Consider the following 21367-nt stretch of genomic DNA (forward strand, 5'->3'; position numbering starts at 1 on the left):
TCTATTGACAGGAGGAGCCCTGGTGTCCCGTCACTTCTCAGTTTTTGCATTAGAAGAAAAGATCTTATCCCATTGTCCTTCCCCTCTCTTCCTAGGACAAAGCCTGTTTGGTCCAAGTGTATCCATTCGGGCATCAACTCCTTCAATCTAGCTGTCAAGATTTTTGCGTATAATTTTGGGTCCAAATTTAATAATGCAATTGGTCTGTAGCTAGAACACAAAGTTGCATCCTTTCCCTCTTTTGGTATCACTGTAACATATGCCTTCAACGACTCTTTCCTCATCTCCTTTCCTTCTCCTATCCCATGGAAATAGAAGCATAGTTTGGGTATTAATTGTTCTTTACATTTTTTATAGTATCGGATCGTGAACTCATCGGGTCCTGGGCTTTTACCTGTTGCTGTATTTTTTAATACCAATTTGATTTCTTCTTTTGTTATTGGTCTTTCTAAAGTTTGTAGTTTTTCCTCAGCTACTTTAGGTAACTTTGCTTCTTTAATGTATTCTTGCATTTCTACCATTCTTTTTTAGTTCCAATTCCTGAGGCCCTTTTTGTCTCACTGAATACAAGGCGCTATAATAGTCTTGGAAAACTTCTGCTATCTTTGATGTTGAATATACCATCTCCCCTTGCTTATTTGTATTTTTCCTATGAAATTAATACATTCTTTTATTTTTTACAGATCTTGCTAAATATTTCCCTAGTTTGTTTCCCCATCTATATTTGTCTTTGGCTACTCTATTAAATACAGTTCTTGTTTCTTGCTCAGTTAACTATTTTTAGCACTAGAGCCTATTGTATTTCTACATCTGATGTTCTTTTATGTGTTTGTTCTAACTCATATATTTCCATTATTATTCTTCTTCTCCTCTTACATATCCTTTCCCTCTTTCTTTTAGCTCCAATGGAAATTAGTATTCCTCTTGTATAGGCCTTATGTGCTTCCCAAATTAAGGCTTCTGGTGTCCCTAGAGTTTCATTGAGCCTAAAGTATTGTTGCAGCTCTCCTTTTATTTTACTTTTACCTCTTTCTCTTGAATAATTTCCTCATTTAGCTTCCAATTGCTTATACTTTCTTGAGTTGTTTTATCTACTTAGTCCAGTATTCTGTGATCTATCATAATATAGTCCAATCTGGAGTATGTCCCATGCACTGGGGAGTAAAATGTATAAACCTTAACTCCCGGATGTTGAACTTTCCATATATCAACCAACTGAGCCTGGTAAAGTTTTTTTCTTCACCCTCCTCAGTCTTTGGCTTTTTTTCCCTAGTGCATGTGATGTAGTGTCGATGTATGGGTCCATGCAAAAATCAAAATAACCTGCCATTAGCATTATGCCTTTTTTGAAGTCCATTAGCTTTCCTACTGCCATCTTTAAGTATTCCGTTGCTTTGTTATTTGGGCAATACTGTATATGTTCGCCAGGGTAAATTCACTCCCTTGTATCTTTCCCCTCAGGAACATAAATCGCCCCTCGGGGTCTACAAACCTCTCTTTTAAGGAGAATGTTATTTCTTTTTCAAATCCTATTGATACCCCTTTTGCTCTTTTAGTTGTGGAGTCTCCAAAAAATCATATTGAGTGGTCTTTTGAGTACAATCTAACATTTGAGTTATGTGTCTTTCCTGTAAGAATATTAAACTTGCAGGGTATTGTTTGATTTCTTTGAGTATCTTTTTGTCTCTTTGTTGGGGTGTTTAATCCTCTATATGTTAATGAATTCAATGTCATCTTATTCTCTTTCCCCCTCATTTTCTTCTAGTTCTTTTTCCAATCTGATCCCTATGATCCAGTTCTTATTCAGGTTAAAGTGGAGTGTGTTAATTTGAGAGCGAGAGAGGATATTCTTAGTGAGAGATTGCTCCATCATGCGGCAAAATATGCATTTCCTTTATAACCCCCCTCCCCTCCCTCCCCCCCTCTTCCCCCCCCTCTTGCCCCCCTCCCCCACTCCCCCCAGACTCAGAAATAGTAGGACTAGGGTTTGTACCCTCCCCTAGTTTGGCAGATTGGCAATTACCTCCCCCATCTAGGTCGTCTCCGCCTGTCTACCCTTGTTCTATGGTGGAACTCTCTGGGTTGGGTCTTGAGCCCTCCAGGTACCCACCAGGCTGCCAGGGATCCCCTCCTGCTTGTTCGCATTTTTAGTTATCCCCATCCTGCATTCCCTAACTATTTCTGTTCTATCTCAGACTTTAAGTCCTTAGTCCCTTAACCCTTATTCTTCTTTGAGACCTGTTGCCGCTGTTCCTCATCAAATAATAAACCTTCTTTTATTCTATTTGGCCAACCTGTCAGATCTATCATCCGCAGTTCCAATTATTTACAGAAATCCCGTAATTCCTCTGGATACCGTTATCTTGCTAAACGCCCATTTTTCTAACTCACTAGGGACACTGGGAATCCCCAGTTGTATTGGATGTTATGTTCTTCTATTAGATCCAAAAGTTGTTATAAAATCCTCCTTCTTTCCAATGTGCTTCGTGAGATATTCGCATACATCTGCAGGTTTGCCTCTTCATACTTCAGTAGTGGCACCCCTTTCATCTTTCTTCGTATCTGTTCCTTTTCTTCGTAATTGTGAAATCTTACAATTATATCTCTTGGAGCATCTTTTGCAATGTTTTGTAGTCTTCTGACCTTGTGGAGCCTTTCTATTTTCATGGCTTCTGTTGTTGACCTGCCTAACAATGGGTTAAATATTTTTTTCATTATTTCTGCTAGGTCCTCTCCTTGTGATATTTCTGGTATACATCTTATTCTCAATTTTTTTCTTCTGTCTCAGTTTTCCTGATCTACAAGTTTATATGCCAGATTCCTTTGTTCAACATACTCATCTCCTCTTTTAATTTCTGTACCATTTGTGAATGGGTATCTAATCTCTTTTCTGTGTCCTCCACTCGCGTTAATAACTGGCTGAGATCATTATGTAACACTGCCATCTCTGTCTTTAAGGAGAGTTCTAGTTTAGGGAACATGCTTGCCATTTCTGATTTAGTAGTAGGTAATTGAATGTCAGGGTCTTTTTCCATGTATGTCCAAGTCTATTTTAGATTAATTAGTTGTATTAGGTGTATTCTTCTCCACTGTAATCTTTTCCTGGGTGCTCTTATTACTCCCTGTTGTCTGTTTTCCCCGTGCCCCCTGTTTGTTTTCAGAGACAGGCCTGTCCATGGTCCACTCCTAAATCATGTATTTCCTTATTATTATTATTATACAGGATTTATATAGCGCCAACAGTTTGCGCAACGCTTAACAAAATGAGGGCAGACATTACAGTTACACTACAATTTGGAACAAAAGGAATCAGAGGGCCCTGCTCGTTAGAGCTTACAATCTAAAAGTGAGGGTCAATTGATACAAAAGGCAATAGCTGTGGGGGATGCGCTGATGGAGCAAGAGAAACAGCGTTATTAGTTAGTAGCCGGGTAGGCTTCTTTAAAGAGAAGGGTTTTCAGGGATCGTCTAAAGATGGATAGATTAGGGGACAGTCGGACAGATTGGGGTAGAGAGTTCCAAAGAATGGGAGAAGCTCTGGAGAAATCCTGGAGGCGAGCATGGGAAGAGGTGACAAGGGAGCTAGAGAGCAGGAGGTCTTGGGAGGACCGAAGAGAGCGGCTAGGTTGATATTTTGAGATCAGGTTAGTGATGTAGCTGGGGGCAGAGTTGTGGATGGCTTTGTAAACTGTTGTTAGCACTTTGAATTTTATTCGTTGGGTGAGTGGAAGCCAATGAAGGGATTGGCAGAGAGGGTTGGAGGACACTGAACGGTTGGTAAGGTGGATAAGTCTTGCAGCTGCATTCATTATGGATTGAAGGGGGGATAATCTATGTAAGGGTAATCCAATGAGGAGGGAGTTGCAATAGTCGAGGCGAGAGATAACCAGGGCGTAAATTAAGAGCTTGGTGGTGTCATTGGTTAAAAAGGGCCGTATTCTAGCGATGTTGTGGAGGTTAAGGCGGCATGATTTGGACAGGGATTGGATGTGAGCCTGAAAGGACAGTGCAGAGTCCAGGGTTACCCCTAGCACCCTGGCATGTGTGGAAGGACTAATAGTTATTCCATTGATCTTGACAGAGAATTCTGGGGAAGGGGCACGTAGAGGAGGAAATATTATGAGCTCGGTTTTAGATAGATTCAGTTTGAGGAAGTGGTGAGACATCCAGGCTGATATGTCTGTTAGTAGATCAGTGATGCGGGAGGAGACTGATGGGGTGAGCTGAGGGGTAGAGAGGTAGATTTGGGTGTCATCAGCATAGAAATGGTAGTGGAAGCCATGGGAGGCTATTAGCTGACCCAGGGAGGAGGTATAGATTTAGAATAGTAGTGGTCCAAGGACAGAACCTTGGGGGACCCCAACAGTAAGAGGAGTTGCAGAGGAGTAAGTGGAATTGTAAGTGACACTGAAGGTGCGGTGAGATAGGTAAGATTCGAACCAGTGGAGAGCACAGTCACGGAGACCGAGCAAACTGAGTTTTTTTAAAAGGAGGGGGTGGTCAACAGTATCAAAGGCAGCCGAGAGGTTGTAGTTCCAGGGCTATCACTTACTCTAGTTGGTTTAGCCGTGCCACCCCCTCTTCCTGATTTGCCCCCCATCCTGTGGCATTTTCCAAGTTCCCTTCTCTCGGTAGTAAAACTGTCTCGTACCAGGGGCATATCAGTACTTCACTGAAGTCAATTGGCGGAGGCAGAAAACAATTTAAAAAGAGCAAAAAAAAAAAAAAGTTCATGCCCAAAAAAAAAAAAAACATCAACAGAAAAGAAGATTAGGAGGACAGCTCACCACTCCATAAATATGGGGCATTTCCTTTTTCCTTCAATGTCCAGTAGTTACCTTTTTTCTTTTTTTTCTTTCTCTTTCCTTCCTTCTTGTGAGATATTCCTTTCAATTTCTAAGATGTCCTGCTTGTGCTTCCTTTGTTTTGTTCCTTTGTTCATTTGTCCCTGCAGCTGCCTCCCCTCATACGCTGTCTGCTTACTTTCGGTTTTTACCAGCATCCGTGGAGTCCAGCAAAACCCTCTAATTCCGGCCGAACACCGCTTCTCTGACTTTTTCTGAAGCCAGCGAGCCTCTACACTTCCGAGCCTCACCGAGCTCAACCGACCACCGCCGGATCTAGCTGATCTCAACCGGTTCTCCCTCCTCCGCAGGGGGAACTGCCTCGGATCGGCATGCTGCTTCATTGCCACTAGTCCCCTGTCTCAGCTCTCCCTCCACCTCCGCCAAGAACAGGCTCTCTGGTGATGGCTCCTGTATTACCACTACCGCTCCCTGGTGCTCTTGGACTTATGGCTCTCTAGCAGTTTCTAGCAGTGTCACCGGCTGTCCGCAGGAATAGGTCGCTCACTCCATACAGCTAGGAGGTGATCCCTGGAGTGCCTAGGACCTAGCATGAGCTCTGTGCAGGAGCCATGGCTAGGCTCCTCCCCCACCACAGCCTGTTTCTGAAAAGGATCCTGTGCGATATTGGGTCTGGTTTAGGTGCAAATTCAAATGAAAATTTGCACCTGAACCGCACCTGAACCAGTGAACAAAACCACACCGGACTTCGGACTGCAAACCGCACCTGAATCATGTGCTAAGATATTACTAAATAACATGAGGGCAGTGTAATTATATGAATTCTGCAGGTTAGGTTGATAATGCAATTTATAGGAAAATAGGTTTTGCTGACATAAGGGGTCTACTTCTTAAAGTGCACAAAGACAACCCTGATAATATTGATAATTATAATTGTCAATATATGTCATTATACTGTATGTCAATTAAGCTGAATAGTCAGAAACTAATTGGTAAAAATATTTCTCGGGGCCAGCTCTAATTGTGCTCACACTCAGATAGCGCTTAGCAGACCACCCAGTCCATCAAAGTCCACTCAAACTAAGTTTAGTATAAAAGAAAGAATAAATCCATCCTGGGAAGTACTGAAATTGTATTGATATTCCCTAAAGCCAAAACTCCTGGCAAACTGCAAAATACATGGTTGAAGTGTATATGGCAGCTATTTCATGTGTCAAAGGATATGTATTTCTATACAACCAGCCCTGAGACTTACAGGACAGCCAGGTTGATCACCACCCTGCCCTTCGGTTATGTCTGGACAATGTTGAGAAGCTGCAGACTGATTAGCTCATATCTCTGCTCTTGTTATCCCAAGTGCATACCGTGCACTCAACAGTAATCCACTGCTATTGCAACTCCTCCCTCTCACTATATGCGTATTGCTGTACAGTGGATTGTAATAAGCAGATATCAAGCCAAATTAATTTGCTTACACTAGGTGCATTTAAAATAACATTGAATTATTTATTGAAATAATTAAATATCCTACTGCGGTAATTAGTGCTATTTTTATGTGCCTGGAATTCATTTTTAATGTAAAGTGCAAATTTTTGAGTTGCTATAGTAAGGTTTATGTTTAGGCAATTGTTAATGTGATTTCCATATTTTAACATGTCTGTTTTGTCACTTTGAATGTTCTTTAGTCACTCTGTTAAATATAGGGATTTGCAGATCATTCACCAGAGGGATTTGTACTTTACATTGCAAACACATACTGCATCCAGGCCCGGGCAAAAAATAGGCCTGGGCATTTTAGACTGAGCAGCCAAATTTTTCAGGGAGGGGAGGATTAGGCATTTGCGGGGGTGGTTGGTGATGGGATATTCACATAGTCGGCCCTCCACACTATAATGTAAAGGGGACACTGTGATATAAAAGAGACTGCACTGTAAAGGGACACTGTAATGATTACAGTGCCCCTTTACAGTGCAGTTCCCTTCATATCATAGTGTCCCTTTACATTACAGTGCCCCTGGCAATCATAGCTCCCCATCACAGTGCCCCTTGCAATCATGCCCCCTCCCCTTTTTCCCTCTAATCACAGTGCCCCTTTTTACTCTCTACTCTCTGTGTAGATCTCCAGCTCCTCCTGTCCCCTGCTCTCTTACATCAAAGTCCGCACAGCCCCCTCATACATTAAAGTCTGCATAGGCTCCCTTACTTTAAAATTCACAGAACTCCCTTACTTTACAATTCACAGAGACCCCTTTACATCAGAATCTGCACAGCCCCCCTTACATCAGTGTCCGCAGAGCCCCCCTTAAAGTCCGCAGAATGTCCACTTTCATTGTAAGGGGTAACTCTGTGGACTCTAATGTAAAGGGGGAACCTTTTATTTAAGGGGGGCTCTGATGTAAAGGGGAACTCTGATGTAAGGGTTGTCCTAGGAACCCTGATTATGGGGGGGGGGGGAGGCTCTGATGTAAGTGGGAATGCTGTGGACTCTGTTGTAAAGGAGAACTCTGATGTAAGGGCGTCTCTGCTCACCAAAGCCTCCCCTTGCATCAGAGTCCACAGAACACCCCTTAACTCCTTTGTGCCGGTGCCTCCCAGCCCTTTCAGGGGTTTATGATGGCGGGGGCATGGTTTATGATCATGTGACTGCTGTGATTGGTTGTCATGGCGGTCACATGATCAGAAAGCTCCCGATCTTAAGCAGCAATCAGGAGCTTTCCGTTAGCTGCCGGTAATTGTGCCGGGAGCAGGCCAGGGCACACACTCTCATGACAGCTATGTTTGCAGTGTGGTATGGAAATATGCAGCCACTCAGCAGCAAGGCCCACCCGCGGAGAGGCTGCATATTTGCGTACTGTTGGCATGAAGGGGTTAAATTAGTTTATACACTTGGAGGCATTGTGAGTTTACTTAACTCAGGATAGAGGCTCGGGCATAGGCTGTCAGCACCTTTCCTCTTCTTGCTTCAAACTTCTAGCCAACACAACCCCGGGGAGTGTGGGCAGGGCAGATACAGGTGGAAATGGGCGGGAGGAGGAGGAGCAGATGTGCTTACTCTTCTGTTCTCTCTCCATTCGTGTGAAAGGAGAAGGGAGGGGACTGTCAGCGCTGGTTCTGAGGCTAAGCTACGTCTGAGAGAAACACTCAGCTCAGCCCTGCAGCGCGCAACCTTCCTAGTAGTTCTGCCGAAGGAAACACCGGCATGGCCGCATAGTGGGAGATGAATGGCAGCTGCGATCTGTATTAGACCTGTCCAGACTGCAGTCGCTGCTTACCTCCTCCTGTGTGGCCTGGTTGTCAGCAGGCCACGGACTCGGCAGCCCTGGCTCGCCAGTCTGCCCTATGGCCAGTCCAGGCCTGCAGGTATCCCCCCATTCTAATAGCTCTTGCAATACAGAATCAGCAACATAGGGAGTGCATTGTTTTCAGGTTGTGGCTGAACACCTAAAATTACATTGCGACCAGTAAAGCACTACATTAGTGTAGCACTCTAAAGTGCCTGGTAATGTTTTCAGAGCATTCCCACATCATCAATTGCAACTAAGTTGTTTTGAGGTGTTTTTGTGCATTTCGGGCTTAAGCAATGAAAAAAAAAAAAAAAAAAAAGACGATTTTTAGTTGGAAGGCTAGCTACTAGGGCAAGAAAATGTGCAAAAAAAACTCATGTTTTTTTTATTTGTTCATATTAACATCTAAAACAGGCAACTCTGCTCCAAAAGAAGCTCATGTACTTTTCTGAGCAATGAGCTTCAAGTGGCACTATTCTCAGATGTGAATGAGCACACCTGAAAAATCCTAAGGGCAAGTTAGGAGTGATTCAGATTGCTCAGGTCTGAACAGGGTCTCACTACAGTGGTCTCCAAACCGCAGTCTGGGGGCCAGATGCAGTCCTTCCATTGATAAAAGACACTATTCCTCCCACTGATACCAACATTGTGACACTATTCCTTCCACTGACACCAACAATGGGACACAGTTCCTACTACTGACATCAACAATGGAGCACTATTCCTTACACTGACACCAACGATGGAGCACTATTTCTCCCACTGACTCCAATGGTGGAGCGCTATTTCTCCCTTTGACACCAAAGATGGGGCACTATTCCTCCGATTAACACCAATAATGGGGCACTATTCCTTCCACTGACAACAGCGATGGGGCACTATTCCTCCCCCTAATACCAAAGATACATTGTTTACTTTGATGCCAGGACAATTTCTACTCCCAACGGCCACAGTCCTGCCCCCCCAAAGTCTGGAGGACAGTAAACTGGCCCTTTGTTTGGAAAGTTTGGAGAACCCTGCTTTAAACTATAGGACTCTTGGCAATACTGTGTGACTTATGGACCAGTCCCCATAAAGGCCCAGTCAGACCTACAGTATGCTTTGATGCAACATGCATCTTAACACGTTTATTATAAAGAGCACCCCAGTGCACTAAACCAGCTCACCCCTAATACACCTGCATTGCAGTGCGCCATGACACACGGTAAAGCCTAGTACATATGGGCCGAATGTCGGACGACATCGCCCGGTTCAAAAACCAGCGGGCATTTGGCCTGTGTGTATGGCAGTCGAACAGCCGGTTTTGAGGACATGCATGCTGGAAAACCAGGAGCCGACTAGCTCCCAATCAGCGTTCTCAGCCAATGAGTGTTAATGCTGTCTCTGCAAGAGGAAACAGCAACCTTTTCAAATTTGGGGTCACAGACACACCAGTTTGGGATATATCTCACTCACCATTAGCACACAGCAACAGCCCTGAAGAAGGGGGAGTTTGTTTCCCCCAAAACACGTTGGCTCGATCATTTGTTAAAACAACCACATATTCACCTTTATTTTGCTTCTTATTTGATATTGGGTGCTCCTTTTACCTGCCCCTACAAGTATATGCAGAAACAACTTTGAGGCCACACCCAGAGGTAGCAGCCTAAGCCCCCTCAAAGGGCTCACAGCCACCCTTTTGCCAATTGGGACTGAAATTGTTGTGAGTGAACTCTCCAAACCCACCACCACGATTACCCATTCACAGATCCTCAACTGAGCGACTCAGTGCAGCGCGATCTCCAACCCTAAAGAGCTGTGCTATTAAAGGAGAAGATATGGACAACTGTATACTGTTCTGTGTTGCAAAGTTCATAAACCTAGGCAACGATCCAGCCAGATTTGATGCCTCTGTCTGTGCTTCTTCATCTCTGACAGCCTTCAGACTTTGCCAGAATCTATGTTTTCCCTCTGACTTCTCTACTTGACCTCTCTCCTCGTTGTTCCTGGTTCACAAATCCTCTTCTGTCTCCAGTTGTGTTTTCTTTAACCCTTCCACCTTTCTCTGCTTTTATTCAGCCTCCAATATTATTTTCTCTGTTCGCTGCTGTTCTCACTCTGCTGCACCTTCACTCCATTTGCTGTCCCATTAATGTCTCTCTGACCTTCATGGCACATATTATAACCCTACTACTACCCTTTATCCCACACTTCCCTTGTCTCCTCTCCACATATTGGGTGTTAGTCCCTCAGCTCCAGTAACAGGGGTTTTCCTCTTTGCCCAGGGACTTGCGGGATCTGCAGTTTCCTTCTCCCAGCTCAGAAAGTCAGCTCATTTGGGCATAACTACACCTCCCACAATCCTAGCAGTCCACAACCTGTAAGCCTTTCTATTGGGTACAGGGTGGGCTCAACACTGGCTGTACACAGCTCTACAATAAAAGCCCCCTCCTGTAGCAATGCCTGTATAAAAGTCTCCTCTGCTGTCAAACACAGAATCCTTTTTCTGCCAATTCTGCAGACATGACTGCAAACATAGCATCTAATGTACCGCAGACATATAACTGTCATAACATACTACAAAGTCATAAACAAATTTATGTAGCGCTAGCATCTATATAATTTAGTGAAGATGGTGTACCATATAATTATGGCTCAAATAATGCATAAAGTGCTATAGTGCTAAAATCAAAATAGTTAAACATACAGTATACTAAAATATCAAGTGTATATAAGTCCTTGTGCAATAGTAAATTATTAAAGTGCAATGAATGATATTAATCAAATGAACAATAAATAGTAAGTGCATAAAAAGTCCTTAAATTGTGATCCAAATAAGGTGCCAAAGTGCCAGGAAATCAAGGTGCTTGTGAAGTGATAGGTGCCCCTCTCGGTTCCCCACTCACCGGATTGCAAATGAAACAAGACCTTTATGGTTATTGCACAGTAGCCCAGGATTCATGTGTGCTTCTGTTTCAGCAATGGAAATAATTTTTGCACCATTAGTGTCCCAAAAATTATTTCCATTGCTGAAATATTTATGAAGAGTTAAAACAGAAGCACACATGAATTGCTGAACACGTTCCAGAGAAATATCGGAGGCGGACCCATTTAATATCGGAGGTCACATTGGAGAGGTTCCATACAGATCCTGGGCTACTGTGCAATAACCATAAACGTCTTGTTTCATTTGCAATCCGGTGAGTGGGGAACTGAGAGGGGCACCTATCACTTCACAAGCACCTTGATTTCCTGGCACTTTGGCACCTTATTTGGATCACAATTTAAGAACTTTTTATGCACTTACTATTTATTGTTCATTTGATTAATATCATTCATTGCACTTTAATAATTTACTATTGCACAAGGACTTATATACACTTGATATTTTAGTATACTGTATGTTTAACTATTTTGATTTTAGCACTATAGCACTTTATGCATTATTTGAGCCATAATTATATGGTACACCATCTTCACTAAATTATATAGATGCTAGCGCTGCATAAATTTGTTTATAACTATCTGCTCTAAGAATTTCTTAGTGTTTGCAGCAGCTGCACACATTCACTTTTTCATTAATAATAATTTAACACACTGTGTAGCGCGGGTTTAAATTTGGTTTTTCATACTACAAAGTCACTATATTCAACAAATAGCAACCCATGACAACCAAACAGATTTCAAGTTATGTTTTAAGAGCAGTTAGCCAATAATTTGGCTTGTTTAGCGCTCTGCACACAGTCATAGCATTTGTGTCGTTGATTTTGTGAAAAAGGCTGTATTAGTAATTCTTTAAAAAACAACAAGAAGAAGGAGCTTCTAAGTGCAGAAAACATAAGAATTTATTTGCCCAGACAAGAAAAAAAAAAATACAAGTTGTAAGAAATGAACATGCTCATCAAATGGGGGTGACCGTCCAGCGAGGGTTTCAGCGGTGGAGGGCAGTGTGTGGAAGTCCCGGAAGAACGCCTGCGCTTCTGGGACCGGCATGGAGAACAGGTACCCGGATATGATGTCAGAAGGGACAGTGACAGAGTTTCCAAACTAAGAATTTTTAAAAAGTAAATGTAGCACTACTCCTTTGGGAGCTCCTGAGGGTTACCCCCTGGGTTACCCATAGCAACAACATCATGGCTTAGCCTTTTTCAAAGTACTTGACTCAGTCAAGAAACAGTCTAGGGGTTTTGGTTTTTTGTAGTTTTATTTGAGAACTTGGATAGGAGAATGGATGAGTGGGATACTCCAACTTGAATAAGCTGTGCACAATTTGCTGGGACGTCTAGAGATAACTGAGTGCGGTAAGGCTGCTGCTTCACTTTAACACTAACAGTGAAGAAGAATTTAATGGACTTGAATTGCTCTGTGAATCGCTTTTCAGGGCCCAACTAGGCACCCCCTTTATCCCTATTCTTCAGGGTTCTACACAGCACCCCCTTTACTATACTTCTCTCTGTGTGAGTCCCACAGTAATCACTGTTTTTCTTGAGAGACTCTGCCAGCAACCCCACCATCAGCTGCACTGGATCCTCTGCAGCTTAGCTCCACACCTGGTTCTTTAGGCCGACTGCCCAAGACCCCCTTCCTCATACACAGCAGAAGGAGAGACCAGCTATCTGCCTCCTCCTGGGATTTTGCTACTCGCCAAAGATGCCCTGTCACATGTCCCCCCGGTTTTTATGAGCAATCCCAGGATGCATTGCAAGAATGCCCTCTCACTGAGACTCCTACAAAAGCCAATGTGTCACTGGCTGGGTTTCCTCCATTGTCCAACAAGCTCCCTCATTGCATACAGTGGGGACACTCCCTCAGACCCAGTGAATCACACCTGGAGATATGCAACAGGCAACCTAACAGATCAGGCTCCCCTGATAAGCAGAAGGAGCAATAGATGCTTTTTCCTAGCACCTAGCTAGGAGGGTGCTACATAAAGATTGAACAACTTAGTTTTGGATGGAGTAGGAAACAATGAAAACCCCTGACAACCCCTGACCTTTTTGCTGCTTGTTCCATTATAAACATTTTCCTCCTGTACTGGAGATGCAACAGGAAGTGAGGAGAACTTTTGTCTTGGACATTTGTTACCAGAACAGATGTCTCCAATAAAAACTTAACTGCTACTACTTCCTATTCTGGTGACAGCTGAAAATGTTTGACTTTTCCTCCATGCTGAGAAATACAGGCAGAGAGGCAGATACTTATCCATCATGCCATAATATCAGGGAGGCGTGTGATTGACCCCAAATGTATTCTGCAGCAGGACAACAACCCCAAACATACAGCCAATGTCATTAAGAACTATCTCCAGCATAAAAAAGAACAAGGAGTCCTGGAAGTGATGGTTTGGTCCCCACAGAGTCCTGATTTCAACATCATTGAGTCTGCCTGGGATTTTATAAAGAGACAGAAGAATTTAAGACAGCCTACAGTACACCCACAAAAAATCTGTGGTTAGTTTCCCTAGATGTTTGGAACAACCTACCAGTGATTTCCTTCAAAAACTGTGTGTACAAGTACAGTGTGTACCTAGAAGAATTGATGCTGGTTTGAAGTCAAACGGTGGCCACACCAAATATGGACTTGATTTAGATTTTTCTTCTGTTCTCTCACTTTGCATTTTGTAAATTGATAAAAATAATAAATTATTATATATATGTAGTGGGTGCCTCTCAGCCCGCCCGTGGCCCCGCACCTCCCACCGGCTGCCACCGGAACACACACACTGCCCGGCTCTGAGGGACACAGGAGCCAATTATCTGGAGGACTGCAGGAGCAGCAAGGGATCCTAGGATATGTGGTCCCGAATGCAGGTTGCCCTATAGCAATCCCCTAGGGGAAAAAACGACACACCCCAGCATGCCCACACAGAAAAGGAGGTAGCAGACACCGCAAAGCTGCCTGGGAGCAGGGAAGAGACCATGAGACGAGGGGGAGGCTGGACAAATAGGAAGAGGTGCTGTCATCCAGGGTTGGTGTGCCTGCTTTCTGAGACATATCCACAGCTGGTGTTGGACATCCCACCAGAGAGGGATTCCAGGCACATTCCTAAAGGTGTGAGGAATTCCAGTGGTTAGGTAGCCAGTCGGGCAATCTGAGGAACCTATCCCATGACATCTCTCCATTGGTCCTTGGTCACAGGATTGGTGAGCAGGCACTTGCCCATCTTACAGATACAAACAAAAGACACTGCAAGCAAACAACATTGCTTTCTCTTTGCCTAAACCTGTAGAGCCTATATAACACTTACACCCTGCTGAATAGTCACAGTATTCACCTTGCTTACCTGGATACTGCCAGCATACTGCACATCTGCCCTGCCTGCAAGGACATCTTTAAACATATATACCTCGTTCACTCTGCCAAACAGGACAACAAGTGCACCAACAAAGAGTTAGCTGAAGACATAAGGCCTTCATTTCTTCTGGGAGACTATGACATATCCCTCTCACAAAGGATTAAAATCATTGGTGCCATAAGGACTCATACTTTCACCCAGGACTCTAGTTACTAAGTGAGCGGGTTTAAGACCCAAGGGTTAAGTTAGTTGCTTCAAACTAAATACTGCGTTTGATCGGTTCTTTGGGACTATGATGTCAGGGGACAGAAGGGAAAGGTTTGACATACAAAAGGTGTCATTCCTCTGCCCTCCTCCTGCCCGGACTCATAGAGCCCAACTGAAGTAGAGTTGGGGGTTAATTTATTGAAGTGTTCTTATCATACTGCAATTTGTCATTATTTGTGTTGTAATCTTTGCTTTCAGGGTCATTCGCATTAAAGGAGAACCCTGGAAGTAGTCAGATCATATTGTTCAAATCTTTTAGTCAGTAAGACACAGTTGATCTACCTGGGTTACATTTAATAGTCACGTTATTATATTGTCACTGTTTTACTCTGTGCCAAATGAAAGTGTTTCGTAAAACAGACTTCTGGTTAAATACTGCAAAAAGTGGTCACCGCATCTACCTATAACTGGTCTAAGTGGTAAGGAACACTGGAAGGGCGGACGCAGATCAAAAAAACGAAGAGATTTCCAGTCACAACTTACCAACCAGCCAGCGACCAACCGAATTGACCTGTCTAACAGTATGCGTTAAAAACAGGGGTTTGGTTGCACACATTTGCAAATACATGGAATATTGATATCTACAGTATATTGAGCCAGGCAATGCTCCTGTGCCTCTAAGGAGGGGTGGGCTCCCTCTAGTCACCTGTCCTCCATCTATCCCATTAAATGCATGTGCTCTCACTGTAGTGACTCTTTAAATTGTAGAGTTAGGGACTGCAGATCACAGGGTGCCTTGTCGGGGCCTGCAGCTTAAGCAGGTATTTGCAAATGTGTGCAACCAAACCCCTGTTTTTAATGCATACTGTTAGATGCAACTTTAATGCAACTGAACAGGGATGGAGACATATATTATTATATGTTTCATTTAAAGTCCCACCTTCCTTTCCTCCTAACTTATATATAACTATTTATTAACTACATATAGAATTGAACACTAAAAACCTGCATCCCATTCTACGCATGTTCTCTTTTATTTTAAGCTGAAACAAATAATAGAGAGGTCTGTGAAATTAGCCAAAGGCAGAAATGAAAAAGAAACAATGAACCCTTCTTTCCATAACAATTTTTAACTGTTGCTGAAATTGGTTTGCCTTGGTAGTGCTCTCAGGATCCATGATGCAAGCAGTAGGCATGATTTTGGGAGGAGTCATACAATTAACAAATGATCTTATTGGGTGGATGGATGTCACCTTGGAGGTGTGAAAGTTTCTAGGCAGACTGTATTTACATGCAAACCACTTTAGGTAATGCCAATGTGATGCTGAGCCTCCTTGGTTGAAAAAACTGAAATCCAATGAATGAAAGAGGCAGTCCTGTGATTATAAGGCCTGGGAAGGATAGTGTTAGAAGATGCTGGAGATTCTCCATCCAGCAAATAAGATGGGCTCTATCTGTCTCGCTGAAGCTTCCAATGCACACCATGAGAAGTTCTGTTTTTACATCCATGACTTTCCATGCTGTCAGTGGGGGATTCCCTGCTGTCAGTGGGGAATTCCCCACTGACAGCAAAATATAAACAAAAGAACCGGCATTAAGAAATGTAACCACGTGACCACCGGGAGGTTTTACCCTCTTCATGACCAGACCATTTTTGCTATTCAGTACTGTGCTTCTTTAACTGGTAATTGTGCGGCCAACACTGTACTCAAATGAAATTGATATAATTTTTTTTTCACACAGAGTTTTCTTTTGGTGATATATGATCACCACTGGGTTTTTAATATTAATGAAAAAAGACCAAAACGTTTGAAAAAAAACAAAAATTTTCTACTTTCTGTTGTAAAACATATCCAATAAAAAGAAACAAAAAAAAAATCTAATTTCTTCATTCATTTAGGCCACACTTTATTCTGTGACATGTGTTTGGTAAAAGAAAAAAAAAATCACGATAAGTATATGTTAATTGGTTTGTGTGAAAGTTATAGTGTCTACAAATTATGGTATAGATGGAATTTATGCTGCTATAGACACTATAATGTAATGCCAATGTTCAGAGACCTAAAACAAGACTGTGATAGTGTGGTGAACAATCTGGAGCTAACAGACACAGGCTGGGAGGGACACTAACTGACTGACATTGATGTCGCTAGAGACACTAATGCCTCATTTCCACTGAGTGGTACGGTACGGTTCAGTTCAGTATGGTACGGTTCAGAACGGTACACCTTGCGTTTCCACTGCCAATAGTACCCTTTCATGATAGGCGTGGTGTAGCAGGAAAGCTGTGATAGACGATTCTCTGTCAACCAATAAAAGTTCTGCAGAGTGTAGCTCCACCCTGTTGGTACGGTACTAATGTGCTTGGTACCCCAACGAAAGGGTCCCAAAAAAGTGGTACGGTACGGTTCAGAATTAGGGTACCATTCACAATGGAAACAACAAAAATAGCGTACCGTACCGAATCGAACTGTACCGTACTGCTCAGTGGAAACGAGCCATAATACAGTGATCAGTGATAATACTGTACACTGTACTAATGGCACTGGCTGAGAAGAGGTTAACATCAAGGGATAATCAAGGGATAAATTGTGTGCCTAACAAGTGTAATGAGTGCTGCTTTTACTTACTGATCTGGCTATTTTTTTCCCTGCTTTTTAGGGAGAAGGAACAACCAGATTGCTGTTTTCTGTACACAGAGTTCTGTGTGTTTGTAAACACAGAACTCTACGTGTGATTGAATAAAGCCGATCGTTAGGTTTCAGCTGAAATCATTAGCTAAAATCGGCTGCCAAACTCCTGCCAAACCCAGGAGCAAGCCAGCAACATACATGTACATTGCAGAGCCTGCACTTGCCAACCACTTAACTTGAAATATAAAAAAAGCATATCCTTCTATATTGTGTACTTGTCTCAATCCAGATCAATAAGTGTAATTTCTCTCTGCTGCCTTGTTCTTCTGCTATTTGCATAAGTAACATCTGACAAACTTTCATGATGCCAACAGATTTTTTTTTCTTAATGGCTTAAGGTTCCCCCCAAACTATACCAGGTCTTTTGGGTCTGGTATAGATTTTATTTGGGGGGGAGGGGCAAGTTTTGTTCATTTTGCACATCAAAAGTTTACAACCACTTTATATTTTTTAATGATGGCTCTTTTGTTTACATTCTGCTGTCAGTGAGGACTTCTCCATTGACAGCAGAGATGAGTCATGGTTGTTAGGATGTTAGTGGGTGGCGGCTCCTAACAACCAATGCAAAGTCGGACGCATTGTCCCTTAACATGTGTTTAGGTCTGCTTAGAGATTTGTTCCATTAAAAAAAAAAAATAACCTTAACAGATGTGGATGATTATCTGTTCACATCTGTTTGCCCATATCCATCAAAGGATGGATGAAAAATGGACAGAAGGAACATCCATATGAAAGGGGCCCTTAGCAGTACAGGAGAAGAGCCTATATAACTGTCCAAGACTGAAGGTAAGGCTGAAGTTTAACTTTTTAGTTATCATAAATATAAAGTCCTTTTTTTACTTGACCACAGTAAAAGGTTTCCAGTGGAATTAATATAAACTGTGACACACAAGCACAGGAGTAGAAAGACTCCATAGTGAGAATTTTTAGTGTTGAGTAAACCTACACAGCAGGTTTACGGGGATTATTAAATAGTTTGTCGGGGATCCTGGGGAGGACATTTGGACCCAATAAATGTAAGAACATCTTCCCTTTACTCTACATGACTTACTTCAAAATGTATCAGCAATGTTGAAAAAAAAGACATTAGTGTATTTAATGCATTTTGGACAATGGATATATTAGGCTTACCGGGGAAGCAAAAAGTGGCAATAGCTCCCCTAAAAAAAATAGACTTTTCCTCCCTATTTCTCCAATTAACCTTAAAGTGGACGTAAAGCCCATTTAGGAAATCTGACCTGGGCACATATATCTGTAGTGTTTACTAATTTCTCTCCAAAGCCCTAAGTCCCGTGTTATTCTGCCACTCTGTTCCTCTGTTATCAGCATGATAATTTCGGACAAGTTCTCTGACACAGGAGATAAGAGCAGCTTGAAATTTTTGTCAAGGAGGTAACCTAGAGACAGATAAGCAGAGAGCTGGTCTATTAACAGCACAGCTCTACAAGTTTTGTGCCTATGTGAAGGGGGAGGGGGTTACCTTTCCTCCAATCAGCTGCCACACAGTGTATGCCCAGACTCCCCTCCCACTGAAACAGAAAGAAGCATTTCTAACATGATGTGGACTTTCTAAAGAATGTATAAAGCTGAAGACAGCAGATATACATGTAAAACTTAGGTAGGGAGATTTGTTTAATCCCTGTGTATAATCTGAGGCTGTTCATTTCACTGGGTATATGTGAGGGTTTACATCTACTTTAATGTAGCATTTCTTTCATAGTAAGTTTGACCAGTAAAGATATAATTTCCCTGCTACCAGTCAGTGTCTAGAGCAACCGACAATGGCTTATGACAATGCTGGGGGATTAGCCTACTGAATGAGGGATTAGAGGCCCAAAATTCAGCACAATTATACCAACATATTCCACAATTCAAGTTCAACATTATAGTAGTAATAGTGGGCAAAACTTAAAAGAATATTAAATCCATTTGTTTTTAAAGATAATAAGGGCTGCATTTTTGTTGTCGTCTCCTTTTTTAAAAAAAAAAAAAATGTATGGCTTTCTATCCTTTTTTTTTCATGCTCTCCCTGGACCTCTGGCCACTGATTGCCATTGTAAGGGGGCTCCTTGGCATGCAGGGTTGTACAATGACCCATTGGAGTCACACTTACATGCCTGCTCCCAAGAAAAGGCCTACGGCCCTATATAAAGATGCTGCTTGTGGAAACAATCACAGACAACCGGAGAAGACAACAAAAAGAACATTTCTTCTACTCCACAAACAGAACACACGCTTCTCTTCTTAGGTAAGTAATTTACAGTGGCTCCTGAGGCTGTCTTTTTGGACTGCCTGGCATCATCCTCACATTGGGGTTGATTTACTAAAAGCAATTAGGCAAGAGCAGTTGTTCCAGAGCTTAGTAAATGAGGTAAAGATTCACTTTGCAAAGAATATCCAATCACGTGCAAGGAAAATTTAAAATAAACATAATTTTTGCTTGCACATGATTGGATGATGGAAGTCAGCAGAGCTTCTGCCCATTTATAAAGCTCTGGAGCAACTGCTCTTGCAGAGTGCAACTGCACTTTGCAATGTGTACAGTTTTTTTGCCTTTAGTAAATCAACCCCATAAGCTAATGGGGCACACATGCTCAGGGGCACTAATGGCAAATGTGGTACAAATATCATGTGACTTTGATTTACAGTGCGCCCTCTTCAACCAGAATTTGGGGGAGCAGCATACAGGGAACTGATGGATGAGACTGTAATATTAAGTATTTTTTTTTAGTAGGAATCCTGTATTGTACTGTTAGGGTGTGTAAAAGAGAAGGCCTTAGTATTGCTTTAACAATATAGGTGGGTGTCAGGGATCTCATGCTGCAGGTGCTTATTCCCGTGCAGCAGATGCTAATATTTATGCACATGTTCAGAATCACGAGCACAGAAGCTGAAGACAAAGCAAGACTAGAATGCACATGCAAATTTGCACTGCCACATACATGTACGCATCCACAGATTCTGGTGCCTAGCAGCCTATTTGAACTGTGAGTCTGCCTTAAGTGCTGGATTGTCTTCAGCTCTGGTTCCTGTGTTCCTCATTCTAATCTGTGTCTGCTAACCTTGTTCCTGATCCGGATACGTTTGGCACCTCTGGATCACCCCTGCCTATTAAATCTGCTGCTCACTTATGTTACTGACCTCGGCTTGGATTTATGACTAGGTCTCCGCTTCCTGATTTGGTACCCCACCGCCAGCACGTTACCGACTTCTGCCTGTTCCAGACCTTGAACCTGATTCTGCACCTGTCTGCCTGGCTCCCTCTGAATAAGGCTTGTGTTCAGACTCCACACCTCCACTGGAAGGACTCCTGTGTCTCCAAGCTACAGCTTACTACTACAGCTTCCTGGCACCTGCGCCCTTCCACTGCCCTAGCAGTCCCTGTCTCCACTACCAAGGGTGCTTGGACGGGAATTGTGCCATCCTCATCATCTCGGACTCCAAACTCAGGTACCTGACAGTGGGAGTATTAACTGGTAAAGAAAGAAGGGTTAAAGTTATATTTTCAAAAACCTTAAACCTCAATATAGTTTGGGTTTGTCCGCTTTTACCCATTACTTTGCAGCATACCATTTGTCTGCAAAAATACAGGTGCTCCCTAAAAAAAAATTCTAAAATGGCATTCATAATCATCGATCATGGTTAAACATTTTTAAACCTCATGACCACAATATGGAGAAAGCTTTGCTTGTTTCACAAAATGTGAGGAACAATATATTCAAGCCTCACAACTGAATGTTATAGGACACCCAGCTCTCCATGATCTGTTGATCTGTGTAAAAGCCTTCTGCGTTTTGCCTTAAGTTTAAATAGTCAGAAAATGAATTTGTTAAATGATTATATTTTTAGCAGGATCTGCATAATTTAAGTTCAGTACTCTATATTGCTAACATATGAGTGGGTATAAATGCAGTGTCTAGGGAACCAAAATGAAGATAAAAGGGAATAAGAGGAATGGGAGTAATAAAATCAAGATGGTGTTCAAGCTGCTATTTTAATGAAATCCATGCACATTTGAAAAGCACACATTAAGAACACAGACTCGTAGGTGGTAAAACCCTTTATTCAGAGACCAGAGTAAGCTTAGATTGAAAAAGAGAGTGG

Source organism: Pelophylax lessonae (genome assembly GCF_965119305.1).
Source record: "Pelophylax lessonae genome assembly, chromosome: 6".
Classification (NCBI taxonomy): domain Eukaryota; kingdom Metazoa; phylum Chordata; class Amphibia; order Anura; family Ranidae; genus Pelophylax; species Pelophylax lessonae.